Source organism: Artemia sp. Qi Xiang Cuo, chromosome 12 (assembly GCF_049724085.1).
Source record: "Artemia sp. Qi Xiang Cuo chromosome 12, ASM4972408v1, whole genome shotgun sequence".
In the NCBI taxonomy this organism is placed as follows: Eukaryota; Metazoa; Arthropoda; class Branchiopoda; order Anostraca; family Artemiidae; genus Artemia; species Artemia sp. Qi Xiang Cuo.
In genome coordinates this window covers 37,651,220-37,674,951 of record NC_142805.1, presented here as the reverse complement: position 1 = coordinate 37,674,951, position 23,732 = coordinate 37,651,220, and the positions used below count along the sequence as shown (strand labels likewise).

Here is a 23,732-nt window from a genome sequence, read left to right as displayed (position 1 = left end):
TTTCCAGAGATAGCTTGGCACTGGAACGTCGTAGAGGGTTGTTCAATAGCTCATTTTAAAGGAAATTAATTGGGTTAAAAATCTATAGTAACTAAAATAAATTATTTCTAAAAGAGAATAAATTTTTCCACCAAAAACTGCATTTTTATGTCTTTTCACACTGCAGTCTTTCAAACATAATCGTATACCAGCGGTAAGATTTGAACCCACGCCTCCGAAGAGACTGGTGGCTAACACCAGTGCCTTGGACCACTCGGCCAGGCTGCCTCTTATAATTTGGGTTGCAGCAGTAGCTAGCAACCTAGTAAGAGACGATAAGTCCCATGCTAAGAAATATAAAAACCCAAAACTCCTAAAAATAGAGTCAGATCAAAACAAATTATAATAAAGAACGACTTCTTCCCTATGCTAAATTTTATACGCCACTTAATTATTACATTAAAAGACGATTATTGGAATAACGAACAATTGTATGCATTGGAATTAGTTAGCTACTTGATTGTTTGAGGTTCGTCTCTTACTATTTCAAAGAAGAAAAAGCCGTAGGCTTTTTTCCTGTTTGTAATCAGTTTTTTATATTTTATAGGCCACTGAACTATAGTATAGGCTAGTATTATATTAAAAGACGATCATTAGAAGAACAAACCATTGCATACGTTGGACTTAGTTAGCTCCCTGATTCTTTGAGAGTCGTCTCTTACTACTTCAGAGAAGAAAAAGCCGTAGGCTTTTTCCTGTTTGTAATCAGGTTATATTAAATTAAATAAAGGATTGATATAGTTCTTTGGAGAAGTTACATTAAAAGACGATCATTGGAATAACATACCACTGTATACATTGGACTTAGTTAGCTACTTGATTGCTTGAGGTTCGTCTCTTACTATTTCAAAGAAGAAAAAGCCTTAGGCTTTTTCCTGTTTGTAATCCGGGTTGCAGCGGTAGCTAGCAACCTAGTAAGAGACGATCACGTCCAATGTTAACAAATATAAAAACCCATAACTCCTAAATAATATATTGGCTTGAAAATCAAGAAAAGTGGCGGCTATATTTTGCCTAAACGGCATATTTTTTTCTTTCTTCTTTTCCACAGATTATAATAAAGAACGACCTCTTGCCTATACTAAATTTTATACGTTACATTAAAAGACGATCATTGGAATAACAAATCATTGTAAACCCAATTAATTTCCTTTAAAATGAGCCATTGAACAACTTTCTACGATGTTCCAGTGCGAAGCTATCTGTGGAAAAGAAGAAAGAAAAAAAAATATCCCGTTTAGGCAGAATGTTGTAGTAGGTGCCACTTTTCTTGATTTTCAAGCCAATATATTTCCCTTGCTGTTCAAGCCAAGGGAGGGAAAGTTTCCTATACAGGAGTTTCGGACAAGGCGGTTCTAATGGCGTACTTTTTGTTTTGATCTGACTCCTTTTTTTCAGGAACTATGGGTTTTTATATTTCTTAACATTGGACGTGATCGTCTCTTACTAGGTTGCTAGTTACCGCTGCAACCCGGATGTACAAAAATCAAATATCTTTGAAAAGACTGCAGTATGAAAAGACATCAAAAATGCAGTTTTTAATTGAAAAATGTATTCTCTCTTAGAAATAATTTATTTTAGTTACAAAATATTTTTAACCCAATTAATTTTCTTTAAAATGAGCCATTGAACAACTTTCTACAATGTTCTAGTGCCAAGCTATCTGTGGAAAACAAGAATGAAAAAAGAGAAAAAAAATCCCGTTTAGGAAGAATGTTGTAGTAGCTGCCACTTTTCTTTATTTTGAAGCCAATATATTTCCCTTGCTGTTCAAGCCAAGGGACAGAAAGTTTCCTATCCAGGGGTTTCGGACAAGGCGGTTCTATAGGTGTACTTTTTGTTTTGATTTGACTCCTTTTTTAGGAACTATGGGTTTTTATATTTCTTATCATTGGACGTGATCGTCTCTTACTAGGTTGCTAGCTACCGCTCCAACACGGAGGACGTGATCGTCTCTTACTAGGTTACTAGCTACCACTGCAACCCGGATGATCTGACTCTATTTTTAGGAGTTCTGAGTTTTTATATTTATTAGCGTTGGACTGATCGTCTCTTACTAGGTTGCTAGCTACTTCTGCAACCCGGATTCACATATATAGTTATGAGATTTATGTACAAGAATCAAATATCTTTGAAAAGACTGCAGTGTGAAAAGACATCGAAAATGCAGTTTTTAGTGGAAAAATTCATTCTCTTTTAGATAAAATTTATTTTGGTTACAAAAGATTTTTAACCCAATTAATTTCCTTTAAAATGAGCCATTGAACAACTCTCTACGATGTTCCAGTGCCAAGCTATCTGTGGAAAATCCCCGAGAAGTAGTAATTAAATAGTTACATTAAAAGGCGATAATTGGAATAACAAACCATTGCATACATTGGACTTAGTTTAGCTACTTGATTGTTTTAGGTTCGTCTCTTACTATTTCAAAAGGGAAAAAGACTAGAACGATCTCTCGCCCATAGTAACTGACATACGGTGGTTCTAGGGGTAGCTACAAGCCATCCAGATTGTAGTGGTATCCGGGTTGCAGCGGCAGCTGTAACCCGGAGTCTCTTTGCTTAAAAACAAAGAAAATATGTCGGTTTGTTATTAAACAAAAACCTAAAAAAAATAATTTTAAAATTTTCAGTTTATAATAAAGAACGAACTCTTGCCTATACTAAATTGCATACTCAACTTAATTATTGTTAATGATATAGTAATGATATGGTTTTCTTGATAACTGAATTACAAATTAAAAGAAAATGATCCCAGATGGCTTTGAACCACCAACCTTTCGGTTAAAGGCCGATCGTGCTTGCCACTTGGACTATGGCGTCATTCATTAATTTTGTAAGATTATCAATATGATAAATATAATACTTTTATCACTTGTCTTTTCATATTGCAATCTTCTCAAAGATATTTGATTTCTTAAGCAATTTATCCGGGTTGCATTTTATAATAAAGAACGACCTTTTGCCTATACTAAATTTTATAGGCCACTTAACTATAGTATAGGTAATATATAGTATATAGTAACAAATCCGGGTTGCAGGAGTAGCTAGCAGCCTCCGGGTTACAGCAGTAGCTAGCAACCTAGTAAGAGACGATCACGTCCAATGTTTAGAAATATAAAAACCCATAGTTCCTAAATTTTTCTTTTTTCTTCTTTTCCAGAGATAGCTTTGCTCTGGAACATCATAGAGAGTTGTTCAACGGCTCATTTTAAAGGAAATTAATTGGGTTCAATTATACGGGTTGCAGCGGTAGCTAGCAACCTAGTAAGAGACGATCACGTCCAATGTTAAGAAATGTAAAAACCCATAGTTCCTTAAAAAGGAATCAGATCAAAACAAAAAGTACAATATTAGAACCGCCTTGTCCGAAACCCCTGTATAGGAAACTTTCTGTCATTTGGCTTGAACAGCAAGGGAAATTTATTGGCTTGAAAATCAAGAAAAGTGGCAGCTACTACAACATTCTGCCTAAACGGAATATTTTTTTCTTTCTTGTTATCCAGAGATAGCTTTGCACTGGAACATCGTAGAAAGTTGTTCAATGGCTCATTTTAAAGGAAATTAATTGGGTTAAAAACCTTTTGTAACTAAAACAAATTAAAACAGAATAAATTTTTCCACTAAAAACTGTATTTTTGATGTCTTTCCATACTGCTGTCTTTTCAAAGACATTTGACTTTTGTTTTTGAAGCAATCAAACAGTTCGTGGTAAGGTTGTATTTTAAACTTTATATTCCATAGATAACTTAGCACTGGAACATCGTAGAGAGTTGTTCAATGGATCATTTTAAATTATAATAAAGAACGAATATTTTACCGATTATCTACTAATAACCATATATGACGTAATAAGTGACATGACGTAATATCTAAAACCTATTGTGTACTAATAACCCTATATGACTTAATTAGCGACGTAACGTAAAAATTGAAAAAATTAATTTTATTTTATTTTCGTTTTTAGTTCAGAATCGCTAAAGTTATAAACTGCAAAAATATATTGATCAACAAAAGTTTTATTTCATCTCTCACTTCAAAGTTGTAAATGTCTCCTGGGATCAAACTTTTTTTGGCTCAACTTCTAAAGTGCGTGTCTTCTATGCTATATTTCCGTAGAAAAAAAAAAATTTTTTTATTTGGTTTTAGATTTCAGTTCAGAATCTCTAACGTTGTTATGTAAACTGCAAAAATGTTAATGTTAACTGAGCAATAACATTAATTTTTTAACTCCAGCTAGAAAAATACCTGAAAATTTTCAAATTAGTTTTGTTTTATTTTCGATTTAAACAACGAAAGTATGATGTCATCGCTAACTCCAGAGTTATAATTGTCTCCTGGAACCAAACTTTTTTTGACTTAGCTTCTGAAGTGTGCATTTTTGTGCCATATTTCTGTAGAAAAGAAACTCAATTTTTATTTTGTTTAGTTTTTAGTTCATTATGTAAACTGAAAAAATATTTATGGTTTCCGATGAATAATTTTTATGTTTTATTTCAAACTAGAAAAATACCTGAAAATTTTAAAAATAGTTTTGTTTTTTATTATAACTTAGTAAGAGACGAACACATCCCATAGTAACAAAACAATAACCAATAACACCAGATAATTGCTAAACTTTTTATAATGCAATAGAAAAATCAAAATCTCATAGAACATTTAGTTTTCACTTCATAATCTCTAAAGTTATTATGTAAATTGCAAAAACATTTATAGTGTCTAAGTAGCAATTGAATGTTTTGAATTGAAAGTAGAAAAATGACTAAAAATTTAAAAACAGGTTTGAATATATTAGTGTTTTAAGTGACTTGTTACATCATTGTATTTGTTAAATTAGTAACATACTTGAATAATGCTATATAAAGTAAGCATTCTTTACGGAAAACTTGCTATTAGAAAGCAGCCAACATTTGTTAAAGTAAAAGCCGGAAAACTGAAATATACAACTGAATCAGGTACCGATCCTAAAAAACCAAAATACAACACGGAAATGAAAATTTACAGTAAGAACGATCTCTCGCCCATAGTAACTGATATACGGCGGTTCCAAGGGTAGCTACAAGCTATCCAGATTGTAGCGGTATCCAGGTTGCAGTGGCAACTGTAACATGGAGTCTCTTTGCTTAACAACAAAGTAAATATGTCGGGCTTGTTATTAAACAAAAACCTAACAAAAAATAAAACTAATTTTAAAATTTTCAGGTATTTTTCCAGTTTTTATATAAGGGATCAATAAAGTTATCATAGTCCGGGTTGCAGCGGTAGCTAGAAACCTAGTAAGATAATCACGTCCAATGTTAAGAAATATAAAAACCCATAACTCCTAAAAAAAAGTCAGATCAAAACAAAAAGTACACCATTAGAACCACCACTTCTGATCCGGGTTGCAGCGGTAGTTAGCAACCTAGTAAGAGACGATCACGTCCAATGTTAAGAAATATAAAAACCCCTAACTCCTAAAAAAAGAGTCAGATCAAAAAAATTACACCATTAGAACCGCCTTGTCGGAAACCCCTATAAAGGAAACTTACCGCCCTTTGGCTTGAATAAGAAAGAAAATATATTCGCCTGAAAATCAAGAAAATTGACTTTAACCACGTTATTCTCCACAAACGGGATATTTTTTTCTTTCCGGTTTTTTTTCCTCCTCGGCTAGCTGGGCACTGGAAAATCATAGAGAGCTGTATAATAGCTCATTTTAATCTGGGTTTGCAGCGGTAGCTAGCAACCCAGTAAGAGACGATCACGTCCAATGTTAAGAAATATTAAAACTCATAACTCCTAAAAAAAGAGTCAGATCAAAACAAAAAGTACACCATTAGAATCACCTTGTCCGAAACTCATATGAGGGAAACTTACCGCCCTTTGGCTTGAATAAAAAATAAAATATATTGGCTTGAAAATCAAGAAAATTGACTTTAACCACATTATTCTCCACAAAGGGGATATTTTTTTCTTTTTTCTTCTTTTCCACAGATAGCTTGGTACTGGAACATCGTAGAGTTGTTCAATGGCTCATTTTAAAGGAAATTAATGGCGTTAAAAACTTTTTGTACTTAAAACAATGTATTTTTAAAATAGAGTCATTTTTTTACGAAAAATTGCATATTTCATATTAAAGATTGATCAATGACGTCATAATCGTATACCAGTGGTAGGATTTGAACCCACACCTCCGAACAGACTGGTGACTAACACCAGCGCCTTGGACCACTCGGCCAAGTTATAGTAAAGAACGATCTCTTGCCTATACTAAATCTCATAGGCCACTTTACTATAGTAAAGGTTATCCGGGTTGCAGCAGTAGCTAGCAACCAAGTAAGAGACGATCAAGTCCAATGTTCAGAAATATAAAAAACCATAACTCCTAAAAAAAGTAGGATCATCCGGGTTTATAATAAAGAACGACCTCTTGCCTATACTAAATGTTATACGCCACTTAATTATAGTATAGGTTAGTAATTCCACAGATAGCTTGGCATTGGAACATTGTAGAGAGTTGTTCAATGGCTTATTTTAAAGGAAATCCGGGTTGCAGCGGTAGCTAGCAACCTAGTAAGAGACGATCACGTCCAATGTTAAGAAATATAAAAACCCATAGTTCTTAAAAAAAGAGTCAGATCAAAACAAAAAGTACACCATTAGAACCGCCTTGTCCGAAACCCCTGCAGAGTAAAATTTCTGTCCCTTGGCTTGAACAGCAAGGGAAATATATTGGCTTGAAAATCAAGAAAAGTGGCAGCAACTACAACATTCTGCCTAAACGGGATATTTTTTTCTTTTTTTCTTTTTTTTTTTATTTTGTATCCAGAGATAGCTTGGCACTGGAACATAGTAGAGGGTTGTTCAATAGCTCATTTTAAAGTAAATTAATTGGGTTAAAAATCTATAGTAACTAAAATAAATTATTTCTAAAAGAGAATAAATTTTTCCACCAAAAACTGCATTTTGATGTCTTTTCACACTGCAGTTACATTAAAAGACGATCACTGAAATAACAAACCATTCCATACATTGGACTTAGTTAGCTACTTGATTGTTTGAGTTTCGTTTCTTACTATTTATTTAAAAGAAGAAAAAGCCGTAGGCTTTTTCCTGTTTGTTAAATTGAAAAGATAGTGCTTTTAATTCAACATATTAAAAGTTCTCCCCGACGGGGAATCGAACCCGCTTCTTCCAGGTAACAAATGGGCATACTTACCATTAGACTATCGAAGACTCATAAAATATTATAATAAAGAACGACCTCTTTCCTATACTAAATTTTATAGGCCACTTAACTATAGTATAGGCGAGTACAGTTATTATATTTAAGGTCAATATATTAAAATGTTCCACTAAAAGGCGGTCATTGGAATTATAGTAAAGAACGAACTCTTGCCCTTAGTTACCTATGTCTTGTCAAATTAGCTAATTAATTTCACCTGATTTTGTTTTAAAAATAATTCCCACACCGGGATTCGAACCCAAGCCAATTGGTTGAAAGCCAACTATCCTAAACCACTAGACCATATGAGATATGTGTAAAAAGCTAATTAATTATTTTATGATATCCGGGTTGCAGCGGTAGCTAGCAACCTAGTAAGAGACGATCACGTCCAATGTTAAGAAATATAAAAACCCATAGCTCCTAAAAAAGGAGTCAGATCAAAACAAAAAGTACACCATTAGAACCGCCTTGTCCGAAACCCCTGTATAGGAAACTTTCTGTCCCTTGGCTTGAACAGCAATGGAAATATATTGGCTTGAAAATCAAGAAAATTGACTTTAACCACGTTATTCTCGTCAAAAGGGATATTTTTTTCTTTTTTTTTTGTATCCAGAGAGAGCTTGGCACTGGAACATCGTAGAGGGTTGTTCAATAGCTCATTTTAAAGGAAATTAATTGGGTTAAAAATCTATAGTAACTAAAATAAATTATTTCTAAAAGAGAATAAATTTTTTCAATAAAAACTGTATTTTTGATGCAGTGACGTCATAATTACTATATAAGATCATCATAGTTTTATACTAGAGCTATGACGTGAATAGAGTGACGTCATAATTAGTATATAAGGAAAGTCAAAACTGAAAATTCTCTCATTCTTGATTAGAATAATGGTTAGATCAAAGCAGGCTATACGCAAGTTGAAGAAAGAGTACTACACAAACAACAGAGATAGTAACTTGAAAAGAAAAAAGCAAAGGTATTCAACCGACCAGGTGTATCGAGAAGTAATAATTGAGAGAGCAAAAAAAAGGTATTCAACCGACCAGGCGTATCGAGAAGTAATAATTGAGAGAGTCAGAATCAAAAGTAAAAAAAAGGAGTCAGATCAAAACAATAGTACACCATTAGAACCGCCTTATCCGAAACCCCTGTATAGGAAACTTTCTGTCCCTTGGCTTGAACAGCAATGGAAATATATTGGCTTGAAAATCAAGAAAATTGACTTTAACCACGTTATTCTCGTCAAAAGGGATATTTTTTTCTTTTTTTTTGTATCCAGAGATAGCTTGGCACTGGAACATCGTAGAGGGTTGTTCAATAGCTCATTTTAAAGGAAATTAATTGGGTTAAAAATCTATAGTAACTAAAATAAATTATTTTTAAAAGAGAATAAATTTTTCCAATAAAAACTGTATTTTTGATGCAGTGACGTCATAATTACTATATAAGATCATCATAGTTTTATACTAGAGCTATGACGTGAATAGAGTGACGTCATAATTAGTATATAAGGAAAGTCAAAACTGAAAATTCTCTCATTCTTGATTAGAATAATGGTTAGATCAAAGCAGGCTATACGCAAGTTGAAGAAAGAGTACTACACAAACAACAGAGATAGTAACTTGAAAAGAAAAAAGCAAAGGTATTCAACCGACCAGGTGTATCGAGAAGTAATAATTGAGAGAGCAAACAAAGGTATTCAACCGACTAGGCGTATCGAGAAGTAATAATTGAGAGAGCAAAAGAACGGTATGGTAATGATGAACATTACAGAGAAGCAAGAATTGAGCAGGCTAGACAAAAGAGCAGGGAACGGTATGATAATGATGAAGATTACCGAAACAAACATAAGAAAATATAATAAAGAACGACCTCTTACCTATATTAATTTATATTCTTTATAAATTATATAAATTAATATTCTTATTAGCTTGTGTAAACTGCAAAAATATCCATGGTATCTGAGCAGTAGTTTGAATATTTCAATACAAGCTAGAAAAATACCTTAAAATGTTAAAATTAGTTTTATTTTTGGTTAGGTTCTAACTACCCGATGTGGGATTGACTATGTAGTTTCAAACCAAAAAATTCCATTTTTTAATATATCTTATTTTTCAGTTTAGAATCGCTAAAGTTATTATGTAAACTGCAAAAATATTTATGATATCTGAGCAATAATTTTAATCTTTTCATTCAAACTAACAAAATACCTGAAAATTTAAAAATTAGTTTTACTTTTTGTTAGGTTATGGATATTTGATACGAATCATAAGAAGTGTTATGAGTTTAAATAAAGTATTATGACGAGTCATAAGAAGCGAGTTAGTACAAAAAACAGAGACAACATCTTGAAAAATGAAATAGTAGAGATGAAAACACAACGACCTTTTACCTATACTAGATAAATGCTTACGCAAAGAAGATAATAAAGACGCCTACCATTCTTCTTAAAAGATACAGTAAAGAACAAGCCTTAGCCCATAGTAGCAGAAATAAGAATATCTAGGTTGCAGTGGTAGCTAGCAACCTAGTAAGAAACGCCAAATTAAAAGATGAACATTAGAAGAACAAACCATTGCTTATATTGAACTTAGTTAGCTGCCTGATTCTTTGAGGTTCGTCTCTTACTATTCCAAAGAAGAAAAAGCCGTAGGCTTTTTCCTGTTTGTAATAATACATTAAAAGATAACCATATGTGACGTAATATTACATAAAGGATCGATATGATTCATCATAATCATTATAAATTATATCTGGGTTGCAGTGGTAGCAAGCAACCTAGTAAGAGACGATCACGTCTAATGTTAAGAACATTAAAAACCCATAGTTCCTAAAAAAGGAGACAGATCAAAACAAAAAGTACACCATTAGGACTGCCTTGTCCGAAACCCCTGTATAGGACACAGTTCCAGTGCAGCGGCATATATAATAAAGATCGAACTCTTCCCTATACCAACTTGCATACGCAACTTCACTATAGTTAAGATTACAGTATTTATATTATACATCATTATAGATTATAAAAGGTTCAAATGTTCGAAGATTATAGAGTTAAAAATTTTCCCACACCGGGAATCGAACCCGAGCCTGTTAAGTGAAAGTTAACTATCCTAGCCACTAGACCATATGGAACCATAAAGAAGTATGATTTAAGAGCCATATGTATATTATTATTTCACCATACCAATTATAATAAGGCCAAAACAAAATCGTCGACTTGCAACCTTACTTTTGACACATTAGTTAAATCTTCATCAGGCTTAAAATTTTTTTTGCTAGTTTTACATGAAAGAACGAACCTTAGCCCATAGTAGCAGAAATAAGAATATCTAGGTTGCAGCGGTAGCTAGCAACCTGTTACATAATCCGGGTTTAAGTGGTAGCTAGCAACCTAGTAAGGAACACCAAATTAAAAGATGATCATTAGAAGAACAAACAATTGCTTATATTGGACTTAGTTAGCTGCCTGATTCTTTGAGGTTCGTCTCTTGCTATTACAAAGAAGAAAAAGCCGTAGGCTTTTTCCTGTTTGTAATAATACATTAAAAGATAACCATATGTGACGTAATAAGTGAATGCAAAATTTATACACGTTCATCTTTCGACAAGTATTGCATTAAACAACTAGCTATATCTGGGTTGCAGCGGTAGCTAGCAACCTAGTAAGAGACGATCACGTCCAATGTTAAGAAATATAAAACCCATAGTTCCTAAAAAAGGAGTCAGATCAAATTCAAAAGCACACCATTAGAACCGCCTTGTCCGAAACCCCTGTATAGGAAACTTTCAGTCCCTTGGCTTGAACAGCAAGGGAAATATATTGGCTTGATTTCATTAAAAGACGATCCTGGAACCAAACTTTGGCTTAATCCATAGTGTACGAATCTTTATATTATAGTCCTATATATCCAAAGAAAAAAGAATGAGATCTTTTTATTTCAGTTTTTAGTTCATAGTCGCTAAGACTATTATGTAAACTGCAAAAATATTTATGGTGTCAAACCAATATAATAAAGATCGAACTTTTCCCTATCCTAACTTGCATACGCAACTTCACTATAGTTAAGATTACAGTATTTATATTTTTACATTAAAAGACGATCACTGAAATAACAAACCATTCCATACATTGGACTTAGTTAGCTACTTGATTGTTTGAGTTTCGTCTCTTACTATTTAAAAGAAGAAAAAGCCGTAGGCTTTTTCCTGTTTGTATTTATATAGTTAAAAAACGAACTCAAGTCCAAAGAAACTGAACACTGTGGTTCATTCATATTATCTTCATTATTTTAGCTAGAATGTAAATAAACAGGTTTCTTTTTTAAATTTTAAATTGAAAAGATAGTGCTTTTAATTCAACATATTAAAAGTTCTCCCCGATGGGGAATCGAACCCCCTTCTCCCAGGTAACAAGTGGGCATACTTACCATTAGACTATCGAAGGCTTATAAAATAAAAGTTACATATAAGATATGATAATAATTTGTCATCCTCTAAGACCTAATCTCAAGAACTTTCAACTACGTTAAACAAAATGGTTATCTCAAAGTTTTGATTGGATATGTCAGGGATAATGGTGGGCATGAGAGGGGCGTTAGTCGCTCTTCAAACACTTACAACTATTAAAAAAGGAACTAGCCCATTCAATTTTCAATCAAATGAGCACTTTTGAAGTTTCTACGACAACACTTTCAATAAAAACCTTATATGTCCCCAGGGCATAACTTACATTCCTTGGCCTGAAGGCTCAGAGAGGGAGGTTGTCATCCTCAAAGACCTAATTTCCAGAACTTTCTGCAAAGTTGAACAAAATGGCTATCTGAACATTTTGATTGGATGTGTTTGGGAGAACGCTTGGTGCGAGAGGGGGGTTAGTTACCATTTGTCTGAAACCCTACTAGATAAATAATGAACGTCATCATAGTTTTATATTAGAGCTATGACGTGAATAGATTGACGTCATAATTAGTATATAAGGAAAGTCAAAACTGAAAATTCTCTCATTCTTGATTAGAATTATAATAAAGAACGAACTCTTCCCTATACTAACTTGTATAGGCTACTTCACTATAGTTAAGATTCCAGTTTTTATATTAAGACAATGCAAAAGGTATGAGAAAAAACTACAAAACTGTGTAAACTGCAAAAATATTTAGAATGTTTCAGTAACAACTTCACTTTATCAAAAGAAACTATATACATTCCTAAAAATATTTAAATGAGTCTTATTTTATCTTAATGTTTAAACAACTTGGATACAATATTATTATTATTAATTATCCAAATTACTTATAATTAGCAGTTTTTGATTCGGGTTGCAGCGGTAGCTAGCAACCTAGTTAGAGACGATCACGCCTCATAGTAATCCGGGTTGCAGCGGTAGCTAGCAACCTAGTAAGAGACGATCACGTCCAATGTTAAGAAATATAAAAACCCATAGTTCCTAAAAAAGGAGTCAGATCAAATTCAAAAGTACACCATTAGAACCGCTTTGCCCGAAACCCCTGTATAGAAAACTTTCAGTCCCTTGGCTCGAACAGCAAGGGAAATATATTGGCTTGAAAATCAAGAAAATTGGCAGCTACTACAACATTCTGCCTAAACGGGATATTTTTTTTTCTTTTTTTCTTTTTTTCTTTTCCACAGATAGCATGGCACTGGAACATCGTAGAGAGTTTTATAATAAAGAACGACCTCTTGCCTATACTAAATTTTATACGCCACTTAATTATAGTATAGGTTAGTACTTCAACAGATAGCATGGCACTGGAACATCGTAGAGAGTTGTTCAATGGCTCATTTTAAAGGAAATTAATGGGGTTAAAAACCTTTTGTAATTAAAACAAATTATTTTTATTACATTAAGAAATTTTAATTATGTTCCTTAAGAAATCATCATAAGTAAAAATTTCCCAAACAGAAATTGAACTCAAGCCTACTGGGTGAGAGCTATCCCAACCTCTAGACCATATAGGATATATTAAAATATCCGATTAATGAAGTTTATGTTAAAGAACAAATTATAATCCTAGTTAGCTGCCTGATTATTTGAGGATCGTCTCTTACTATTCCAAAGAAGAAAAAGCCGTAGGCTTTTCCTGTTTGTAATTTATTTCATAATAAAGTATTACAGTAAAGAACGATCTTTCACCCGTAGTAACTGATATATGGTGGTTCCAGGGGTAGTCCGGGTTGCAGCGGTAGCTAGCAACCTAGTAAGAGACGATCACCTCCAATGTTAAGTAATATAAAACCCCCCAACTCCTAAAAAAAAGTTACAATAAAGAACGAACTCTTGCCTATACAAACTCGTATAGTGGGACATAAGGATCGATCATAAATGATGTTATCCGGGTTGCAGCGGTAGCTAGCAACCTAGTAAGAGACGATCACGTCCAATCTTAAGAAATTTAAAAACCCATAGTTCCTAAAAAAGGAGTCAGATCAAATTCCAAAGTACACCATTAGAACCACCTTGTCCGACACCCCTGTATAGTAAACTTTCTGTCCCTTGGCTTGAACAGCAAGGGAAATATATTGGCTTGAAAATCAAGAAAAGTGGCAGCTACTGCAACATTCTCCCCAAACGGGATATTTTTTTCTTTTTTTTCTTTTTCTTTTCCACAGATAGCTTGGCACTGGAACATCGTAGAGGGTTGTTCAATAGCTAATTTTAAAGGAAATTAATTGGGTTAAATTATAATAAAGAACGACCTCTTGTCTACACTAATACGGGTTGCTGTGGTTACCGGATTGCAGCTGCAGCTAGCAACCTAGTAAGAGACGATCCGGGTTGCAGCGGTAGCTAGCAACCTAGTAAGAGACGATCACGTCCAATGTTAAGAAATATAAAAACCCATAGCTCCTTAAAAAGTAGTCAGATCAAAACAAAAAGTACACCATTAGAACCGCCTTATCCGAAACCCATGTATAGTAAACATTCTGTCCCTTGGCTTGCATAATAACTTTAGCGATTCTAAACTGAAAAATAAAATATATAAAAAATGGAATTTTTTTGTCTGAAAATACATAGTCAATCCCACATCGGGTAGTTAGAACCTAACCAAAAATAAAACTAATTTTAACATTTTAAGGTATTTTTCTAGCTTGTATTGAAATATTCAAACTATTGCTCGGATAGCATGGATATTTTTGCAGTTTACACAAGCTGCAAAGAACGTAAAGGCTGAACTTTGTAAATTGAGAAAAATTTTACGAATGTTTTACCGGGAATACGAAAAATATTCAAAATTGAAGATTAAAATTATCTCTGAAAGAATAGATTTTGTTGAAAAGTCAGCTAGAGATGCTTTCGCAAAACTTCATAGTAATATCCAAAAGAAATGTTGCATGTCTACCTAACAAAAAGTAAAACTAATTTTTAAATTTTCAGGTATTTTGTTAGTTTGAACGAAAAGATTAAAATTATTGCTCAGATATCATAAATATTTTTGGAGTTTACATAATAACTTTAGCGATTCTAAACTGAAAAATAAAATATATATTAAAAAATGGAATTTTTTGGTCTGAAACTACATAGTCAATCCCACATCGGATAGTTAGAACCTAACCAAAAATAAAACTAATTTTAACATTTTAAGGTATTTTTCTAGCTTAAATTAAAATATTCGAACTATTGCTCGGATACCATGGATATTTTTGCAGTTTACACCGACTGCGTCATCGAAATATTTAGAGTCTTTGTTTTGTATTTCCGTTTCAATGTCTAATAAAAGGACCTATCCCTATTTGGAATTCTTATTGATTTCGTCATAGAAAAGGCAGTGTGGTCATGGAGAAAATAGTATTTTATTTTTCAGTTTAGAATTGCAAAAGTTATTATGTAAACTGCAAAAATATTTATGATGTCTGAGCAATAATATTAATCTTTTCATTCAAACTAACAAAATACCTGAAAATTTAAAAATTAGTTTTATTTTTTGTTAGATTGAGTGTACTTGATACAAGTTTTAAGAAGTGTTAATTAAAAAATTTTACGAAAATGTATAAAATGAAAATGTACATAATATTATTAATTATACATTATATTAATTATGGTGAATCCTTTAAATTTTACTTTATCTGAGAATATAGAGTTATAATCAGGATTCACTTGTTACTGTAGAGCGACTCGAACTTCTATCTTCGTTGTCAGGAAGAGAGCTCACTAGCCAATGCGCTACAGCAACTGATAGTAAACAAGTAATTATAGGGTTGATGATGTGTCTAGAAATTCCTCACGCAGTCAGATCGGCAGGTTTCCTAAATTTAATACAAAAAATCTCAATTCTTTGTTGGGGATGAAATGTGCATAGAAGTATATTGTTCAACTTCTCAGGCGAACCATAATCCATATTAACCAAAAGTTTAAATACGCGCTTTGAAAAAACTTCTTGCATCAATGAATACCAGTAGCTTAAATTGGGGGAGGGGAAATTTGTATAGTAATCCGGGTTGCAGCTGTAGCTAGCAACCTAGTAAGAGCCGATCACGTCCAATGTTAAGAATACGGGTTGCAGCTGTAGCTAGCAACCAAATAAGAGACGATCACTTCCAATGTTAAGAAATATAATTTTTCCGGGTTGCAGTGGTAGCTAGCAATATAATAAAGATCAAAATCTTCCCTATACTAACTTGCATAGGCAACTTCACTATAGTTAAGATTACAGTATTTATATTATACATCATTATAAATTATAAAAGGTTCGAATGTTCGAAGATTATAGAGTTAAAAATTCTCCCACACCGGGAATCGAACCCGGGCCTGTTAAGTGAGAGTTAACTATCCTAGCCACTAGACCATATGGGACCATAAAGAAGCATGATTTAAGAAAAATATGCATATTATTATTTCACCATACCAATTATAATAATTATCCGGGTTGCAGCGGTAGCTAGCAATCCGGGTTGCAGCGGTAGCTCGCAACCTAGTAAGAGACGATCACGTCCAATGTTAAGAAATAAAAAAACCCATAGCTCCTAAAAAAGCGGTCAGATCAAAACAAAAAGTACACCATTAGAACCGCCTTGTCCGAAACCCCTTTATAGGAAACTTTCTGTCATTTGGCTTGAACAGCAAGGGAAATATATTGGCTTGAAAATCAAGTTACAGTAAAGAACGATCTCTCGCCTATAGTAACTTATATATGGTGGTTCCAGGGATAGTTATACACAGGGTTATACAAACACCGATATAGCTCATCATAAATAGTGTTTGTCAATTATTACATTAAAAGAGGAGAATTGGAATAAAAAATTATTGCATACATTGGACTTAGTTCGGTACATGATCGTTTGAGGTTCGGCTGTTACTATTTCATAGAAGAAAAAGCCGTAGGCTTTTTCCTGTTTGCAATATATAATAAAGATAGCTTGGCGCTAGATAGCCACATTGGCCACAGATAGCTTGGCGCTAGAACTTCGTAGAGGGTTGTTCAATGGCTCATTTTAAAGAAAATTTCTAATCCGGGTTGCAGCGGTAGCTAGCAACCTAGTAAGAGACGATCACGTCCAATGTTAAGAAATATAAAAACCCCTAACTCCTAGAAAAATAGTCTGATCAAAACAAAAAGTACACCATTAGAACCGCCTTGTCCGAAACCCCTATAAAGGAAACTTACCACCCTTTGGCTTGAATAACAAAGAAAATATATTGGCTTGAAAATCAAAAAAATTTACTTTAACCACGTTATTCTGCACAAACAGGATATTTGTTTCTTTCTTTTGTTTCCAGAGATAGCTTGGCACTGGAACATCGTAGAGAGTTGTTCAATGGCTCATTTTAAAGGAAATCTCTAGATCTAGCGCCTTTTGCACTTAATTTTTTTTATTAATTGTTTTTCACGAAAAACTTAATTTTGTATATACAATATTGATCAATGACGTCAGAGTCGTTGGATGTAGTCCCAAAAGGCTCGATCATCGAATTTAAGCTCAAAATAAGTAAAGGACAATTATGCCTCCATATATTCACAGTGATGTATAAGATTTCCCATTACATCTGTAAACTGTTCCACAGTTGCCGGTCCATACCTTGGAAATTTTTCACTAAACATGCAACATTTCTTTTGGATATTACTATGAAGTTTTGCAAAAGTATCTCTAGCTGAATTTTCAACAAAATTTATTCTTTCAGAGATAATTTTAATCTTTAATTTTGAATATTTTTCGTAATCCCGGTAAAACAGTCGTAAAATTTTTTCAGTTTATAAAGGTCAGCCTGTGCGTTCTTTGCAGCTTGTGTAAACTGCAAAAATATCCATGGTATCCGAGCAATAGTTTGAATATTTCAATACAAGCTGGAAAAATACCTTAAAATGTTAAAATTAGTTTTATTTTTGGTTAGGTTCTAACTACCCAATGTGGGATTGACTATGTATTTTCAGACCAAAAAATTACATTTTTTAATATATATTTAATTTTTCAGTTTAGAATCGCTAAAGTTATTATGTAAACTGCAAAAATATTTATGATATCTGAGCAATAATTTTAATCTTTTCGTTCAAACTAACAAAATACCTGAAAATTTAAAAATTAGTTTTATTTTTTGTTAGGTTATGGATACCTGATACGAGTTATAAGAAGTTTTAATTAGATGAAAATATTATTTCTTGTTTTGTAATAAGATGCCTTCTAAGCAAGTTATTATACGTAATTTAAAAAAACAGTACTATACAAAAAACAGAGACAACATCTTGGAAAGAAAAAAGCAAAGGTATTCAACTGACAAGGCGTATCGAGAAGTAATAATTGAGAGAGCAAAACAAAACAGCAAGATGTGTTATCACAATGATGAAGATTATAGACATGCGAAAATTGATACAGCCAAACAAAAGAGTAAGGAACGGTATGATAATGATGAAGATTACCGAAACAAATATAAGAAAAAAGTTGCTACCAGAATAATGGGTAGATACTGGGGTGACAAAAGCTATAATGAAAAAATTAAATTCTCTGCGATGTTGTACCGAAGATCGCATAAGGACAAAGGGAAAAATTACATTCAGAAATACAAGAAGATGGCAAAAATGCAGGCTGATCTTTGTAAATTGAGAAACATTTTACGCATGTTTTATCGGGACAACGAAAAGTATTCAAAATTACAGATTGAAATTCTCTTTGAAAGAGCGGATGCTGTTGAAAAGTTGGCTAGAAATTCTTTGGCAAAGCTTCATAGTAATATCCAAAAGAAATGTTGTCAGTTTAACGAAAAGCTTCCAAGGTATGGATTGGCAACTGCGGAACAGTTTATAGATGCAATGGAAAATGTTCGACAACACAGTGAATATACGTAGGCGTACTTCTTAGAAAATTCGTATATTAATTTTGGAAGGAGTATTTGCAGTTTATGTAGCAGCAATAAAAATATATATACAAGCATACCTATCAACAGCGAAGGAAAAGCAATGTTTTTCAATTATGGCGAAAACGAGCCTGTTAGGGTTATTAGTAAATGTGTTTGTAAGACTAATGATTTAGAACAAATTCCTGGAACACCGATTCAAGAAAAAAGCATTTCTAACTGTGTTTTAAACAGTTCGTTTAGTTCTACTGAATATTTGGCAAAAAATTCTCTGTGTAGTAGAACAAACTGTCCTGAAAAGTACGAGACAACTATTGAAAAATGCTCTAAAACTAGATCTGACAAGGAAATTATGATGGCTGAAGTCACCTATAACAATCTGAGTAAACATTCAAAACCAAAAATTGGGCAGCAGGTTACTTGGCAATGTCACCCTGATATCTGCAAGCTCTATCCGACGGATATTGAATTATGTCAAATTCTTTTTGATATCCTTGAAAATAATATAGCATTAAAATTTTCAACTGACAAATTGGTTAATTTCTACCTTGGCGGCTTGGATTATTGTGAAATCAATTACAGGGACACAAGAAAGCATGGGCATTCGTTATACAAATAAGAAAGGTTTTGATGTAATGATGGCCACGATTTTAGAACACCTACAACAGGACATACCCAAAGATGACAGAGAACAACTAATTCAATGTACAGGTTGGAAAGAGGATGTCATAGATTCATTCTTTGTCTGTGATTACTGTGCTGGGAAAATGTTTAAAAGTCATGATACTGTCCTATCATTATTAAATAACCTTAATATATACTGTACACCGGAATGTATAAAGTGTTTAAATAATTTTGAAATGGCAATGATTCGATTTGTAATGCCTTGTCTTACGATCGTCAGATTAGGGCAAGTAACTGCATTGAAGAGACCTAGAACAGAACTTGTTGACGCTCTTAAGGGGAGAATAGTATATCTACCTGTTGATGTGCAAGCAAATGCAGATATTCAGCCTGAAAAACTTCTTAACATTGATAGTTTTGTAGTCATTGTCAATGGTCAGCCTACTTACAACAAGAATGTTTGGACTGCACTAATAGATCTGAGAAAAGTCCATGAAGCACTGTTGTGGTTAAGAGAGAACAACAGTCTCTATAAAACAATTCATGCATACACCCTAGAAGATTTAAATAAAATACTTGAAGCACGTCTTGCTGAAAAAGCGGTTGGTGTTGATAATTTACCTGAAATTTGGTGAGAGCCTTGATAAGGTAGCTAACATCAGGGATGTATACCCCACAATGCATTGTGACAGTTGTGAGCAGATAAAGACAAAATACCAATTGAAGAGTCTAAGATCCCTTTCAAATAAGAAAGGTTTTGATGTAATGATGGCCATGATTTTAGAACACCTACAACAGGACATACCCAAAGATGACAGAGAACAACTAATTCAATGTACAGGTTGGAAAGAGGATGTCATAGATTCATTCTTTGTCTGTGATTACTGTGCTGGGAAAATGTTGAAAAGTCAGGAGAATGTCCGATCAGTATTAAATAACCTTCATATAGACTGTACACCGGAATGTATAAAGTGTTTAAATAATTTTGAAATGGCAATGATTCGATTTGTAATGCCTTGTCTTACGATCGTCAGATTAGGGCAAGTAACTGCATTGAAGAGACCTAGAACAGAACTTGTTGACGCTCTTAAGGGGAGAATAGTATATCTACCTGTTGATGTGCAAGCAAATGCAGATATTCAGCCTGAAAAACTTCTTAACATTGATAGTTTTGTAGTCATTGTCAATGGTCAGCCTACTTACAACAAGAATGTTTGGACTGCACTAATAGATCTGAGAAAAGTCCATGAAGCACTGTTGTGGTTAAGAGAGAACAACAGTCTCTATAAAACAATACATGCATACACCCTAGAAGATTTAAATAAAATACTTGAAGCACGTCTTGCTGAAAAAGCGGTTGGTGTTGATAATTTACCTAAAATACTGGAAGCTGCAATCCTTCAGAAACTGACAGAAAGCGCAAAATCTTCATTGGTTGAACATTTTTCTGTCCTGCCTCTCAATTCAGCGGTTCCAAAAGACTTCATTGAAGATTTTAAGCAGATGAAAGATCTTGGTACTGACCAATTTCAAATCAAGAAACTAAAAGGTGAGAGCGAAGAAGACTTATTTCAGGAAGAACTTGATCTAAAAGTGTTTCCAAATCTTTTCCCGAAAGGCAAATATGGCTTGCGTGACAAGGCAAGACCTTTTCGGATTAGGAATGCAGAATATTTTAAATCAAGGCTTCTTAGCAGACATACTAAGTTTCGTCTTGACAAACAGTTTCTTTTTCACAGCTTCCAATTGCACCAATTCTCTTACAAGTGTAATAGCGTCGGTCATATGTTGCGGAATGTGAAACAAAATCAAAATGCTCGTCAATTTATAGACAGGCTTCTTTCCCGTGATGGAGAGATGGAAGCGACTTTGTTTTCTGTTCAATCAAAAATCAGAGGATCTCAACAGTATTTTCAATCTCTTTCCTATAAAGTAAAGTCAATTATTGAGCAATTGGGTCCACCGACATTGTTTCTGACAGTTTCATTTGCTGAGTGGTACTCTCCTGAATTTATTGACTATTTACGGACTGTCCATAAGAATTTACATGGTGTAGAAAAAATGACCCCAGCAGAGTTGACGTGTCTAGATCCAATTGCAGTTTCCATGCACTTTGACAAAAAATGGACACCTATATTTAATGAGCTAATTTGTTCAAAGACGAATCCTTTGTTTGGTAAAATTAAGGATCATTTCTGGCGTATCGAGTATCAGAAACGAGGTGCGCCTCATGTACACTGTGTGTTGTGGATTGAAGATGCTCCTATTATTGGGAAATCAATAGCGTCTGAAGTGATTCAGTATATCAATAGTATTATAACTTGTGAAATACTAAATAGATTGACTAGTCCAACTCTTCACAAACTGGTCAAAGACCATCAAGTGCACCGCTGTAGTAAATACTGTCAAAGAAAGTATAAGAGAAAAAGAGGAAGATGGGTTACACATTGTAAGTTTGGCTTTCCTCGTCCTACAAAGGAACGAACAGAATTATATGACATCCTTGACTGCTTGGCTCATGGTACAAACCGTAAAAAGCCAAGAAAAAGAATATATCATCTGCTTCGAAGAGATGACGAGCGTTATATAAATGACTATTCTCCTGCGCTACTTATTGCTAATCAAGCAAACATTGATGTTCAATATATTGGCCATTAGGGCTCTAAATTACCGTATTACATTACCGATTACATGACAAAAGCAGAGAGTGTCGAAATAGAAGCAATGTGGGAGGAAGTAAATAATGCATGCAAAAGTCTTGGTCAACGAACTATGTCCTACTTGTTGAAGTCCATAAAAACCCGTCAAGTTGGAGCAGTTGAAGCTGCTGATAGGCTTCTTGGTACTAAATTGTATAGTATTTCTAGCCAATTTAGATATATTGACCTTGCTAAAAAGGGTGAGGTGAAGAGGACACTGAGAAGGTATGAGGAGCTTGAAGAGCTTGCTAAAAACGATCCACAGAGTAGTGATTTGTACATTGCCCACTGGGTTATTGATATCTACCCTAAAAGACCGGAACATATGGAAAATATCAGTCTTTTTCATTTATAATAAAGATCGAACTCTTCCCTATACTAACTTGCATACGCAACTTCACTATAGTTAAGATTACAGTATTTATATTATACATATTATTATTTCACCATACCAATTATAATAAGGCCAAAACAAAATCGTCGACTTTTACTACTTAAGAACGACAAAGATGTAAATGGTCTCATTCGTGAATTACATAATGGTTAGATCAAAGCAAGCTGCACGCAAGTTAAAAAAACAGTACTACACAGACAACAGAGATAGTATCTTGAAAAGAGAAAAGCAAAGGTATTCAACCGACCAGGCGTATCGAGATGCGAAAATTGATAGTGACAAACAGTGTTATTATAATGATGTAGTTTATAGACATGCGAAAATTGAGACAGCCAAACAAAAGATCAAGGAGCGTTATCACAATGATGAAGATTACCGAATCAAATATAAGAAAAAAGAAAAGCAAAGGTATTCAACCGACCAGGTGTATCGAAAAGTAATTATAATAAAGATCGAACTCTTCCCTATACTAACTTGCATAGGCAACTTCACTATAGTTAAGATTACAGTATTTATGTTATACATAATTATAAATTATAAAAGGTTCAAATGTTTGAAGATTATAGAGTTAAAAATTTTCACACACCGGGAATTGATCCCGGGCCTTTAATCCGGGTTGCAGCGGTAGCTAGCAACCTAGTAAGAGACGATCACGTCCAATGTTAAGAAATATAAAAACCCCTAACTCCTAGAAAAATAGTCAGATCAAAACAAAAAGTACACCATTAGAACCGCCTTGTCCGAAAACCCTATAAAGGAAACTTACCACCCTTTGGCTTGAATAACAAAGAAAATATATGGGCTTGAAAATCAAGAAAATTGACTTTAACCACGTTATTCTGCACAAACGGGATATTTTTTTCTTTCTTTTGTTTCCAGAGATAGCTTGGCACTGGAACATCGTAGAGAGTTGTTCAATGGCTCATTTTAAAGGAAATCTCTAGATCTAACGCCTTTTGCACTTAATTTTTTTTATTAATTATTTTTCACGAAAAACTTAATTTTGTATATACAATATTGATCAATGACGTCATAGTCGTTGGATGTAGTACATAAAGGCTCGATCATCGAATTTAAGCTGAAACTAAGTAAAGGACAATTATGCCTCCATATATTCACAGTGATGTATAAGATTTCCCATTACATCTGTAAACTGTTCCACAGTTGCCGGTCCATACCTTGGAAGCTTTTCACTAAACATTCAACATTTCTTTTGGATATTACTATGAAGTTTTGCGAAAGCATCTCTAGCTGACTTTTCAACAAAATCTATTAAAATTTTTCTCAGTTTACAAAGATCAGCCTGTGCGTTCTTTGCAGCTTGTGTAAACTGCAAAAATATCCATGGTATCCGAGCAATAGTTTGAATATTTCAATACAAGCTGGAAAAATACCTTAAAATGTTAAAATTAGTTTTATTTTTGGTTAGGTTCTAACTACCCGATGTGGGATTGACTATGTATTT

General features: G+C 33.6%; 1 protein-coding gene and 1 non-coding gene across 2 annotated transcripts in view; both read right to left on the bottom strand.

The window, feature by feature from the left end:
* LOC148946083 (geranylgeranyl transferase type-2 subunit alpha-like) overlaps positions 1–23,732 on the bottom strand; it is a 318,679-nt gene that overhangs the window by 209,987 nt on the left and 84,960 nt on the right. The window lies entirely within an intron of this gene.
* Positions 15,986–16,057, bottom strand: TRNAE-CUC (transfer RNA glutamic acid (anticodon CUC)). Its single transcript has one exon. It is a non-coding gene; the product is annotated as a tRNA-Glu (tRNA).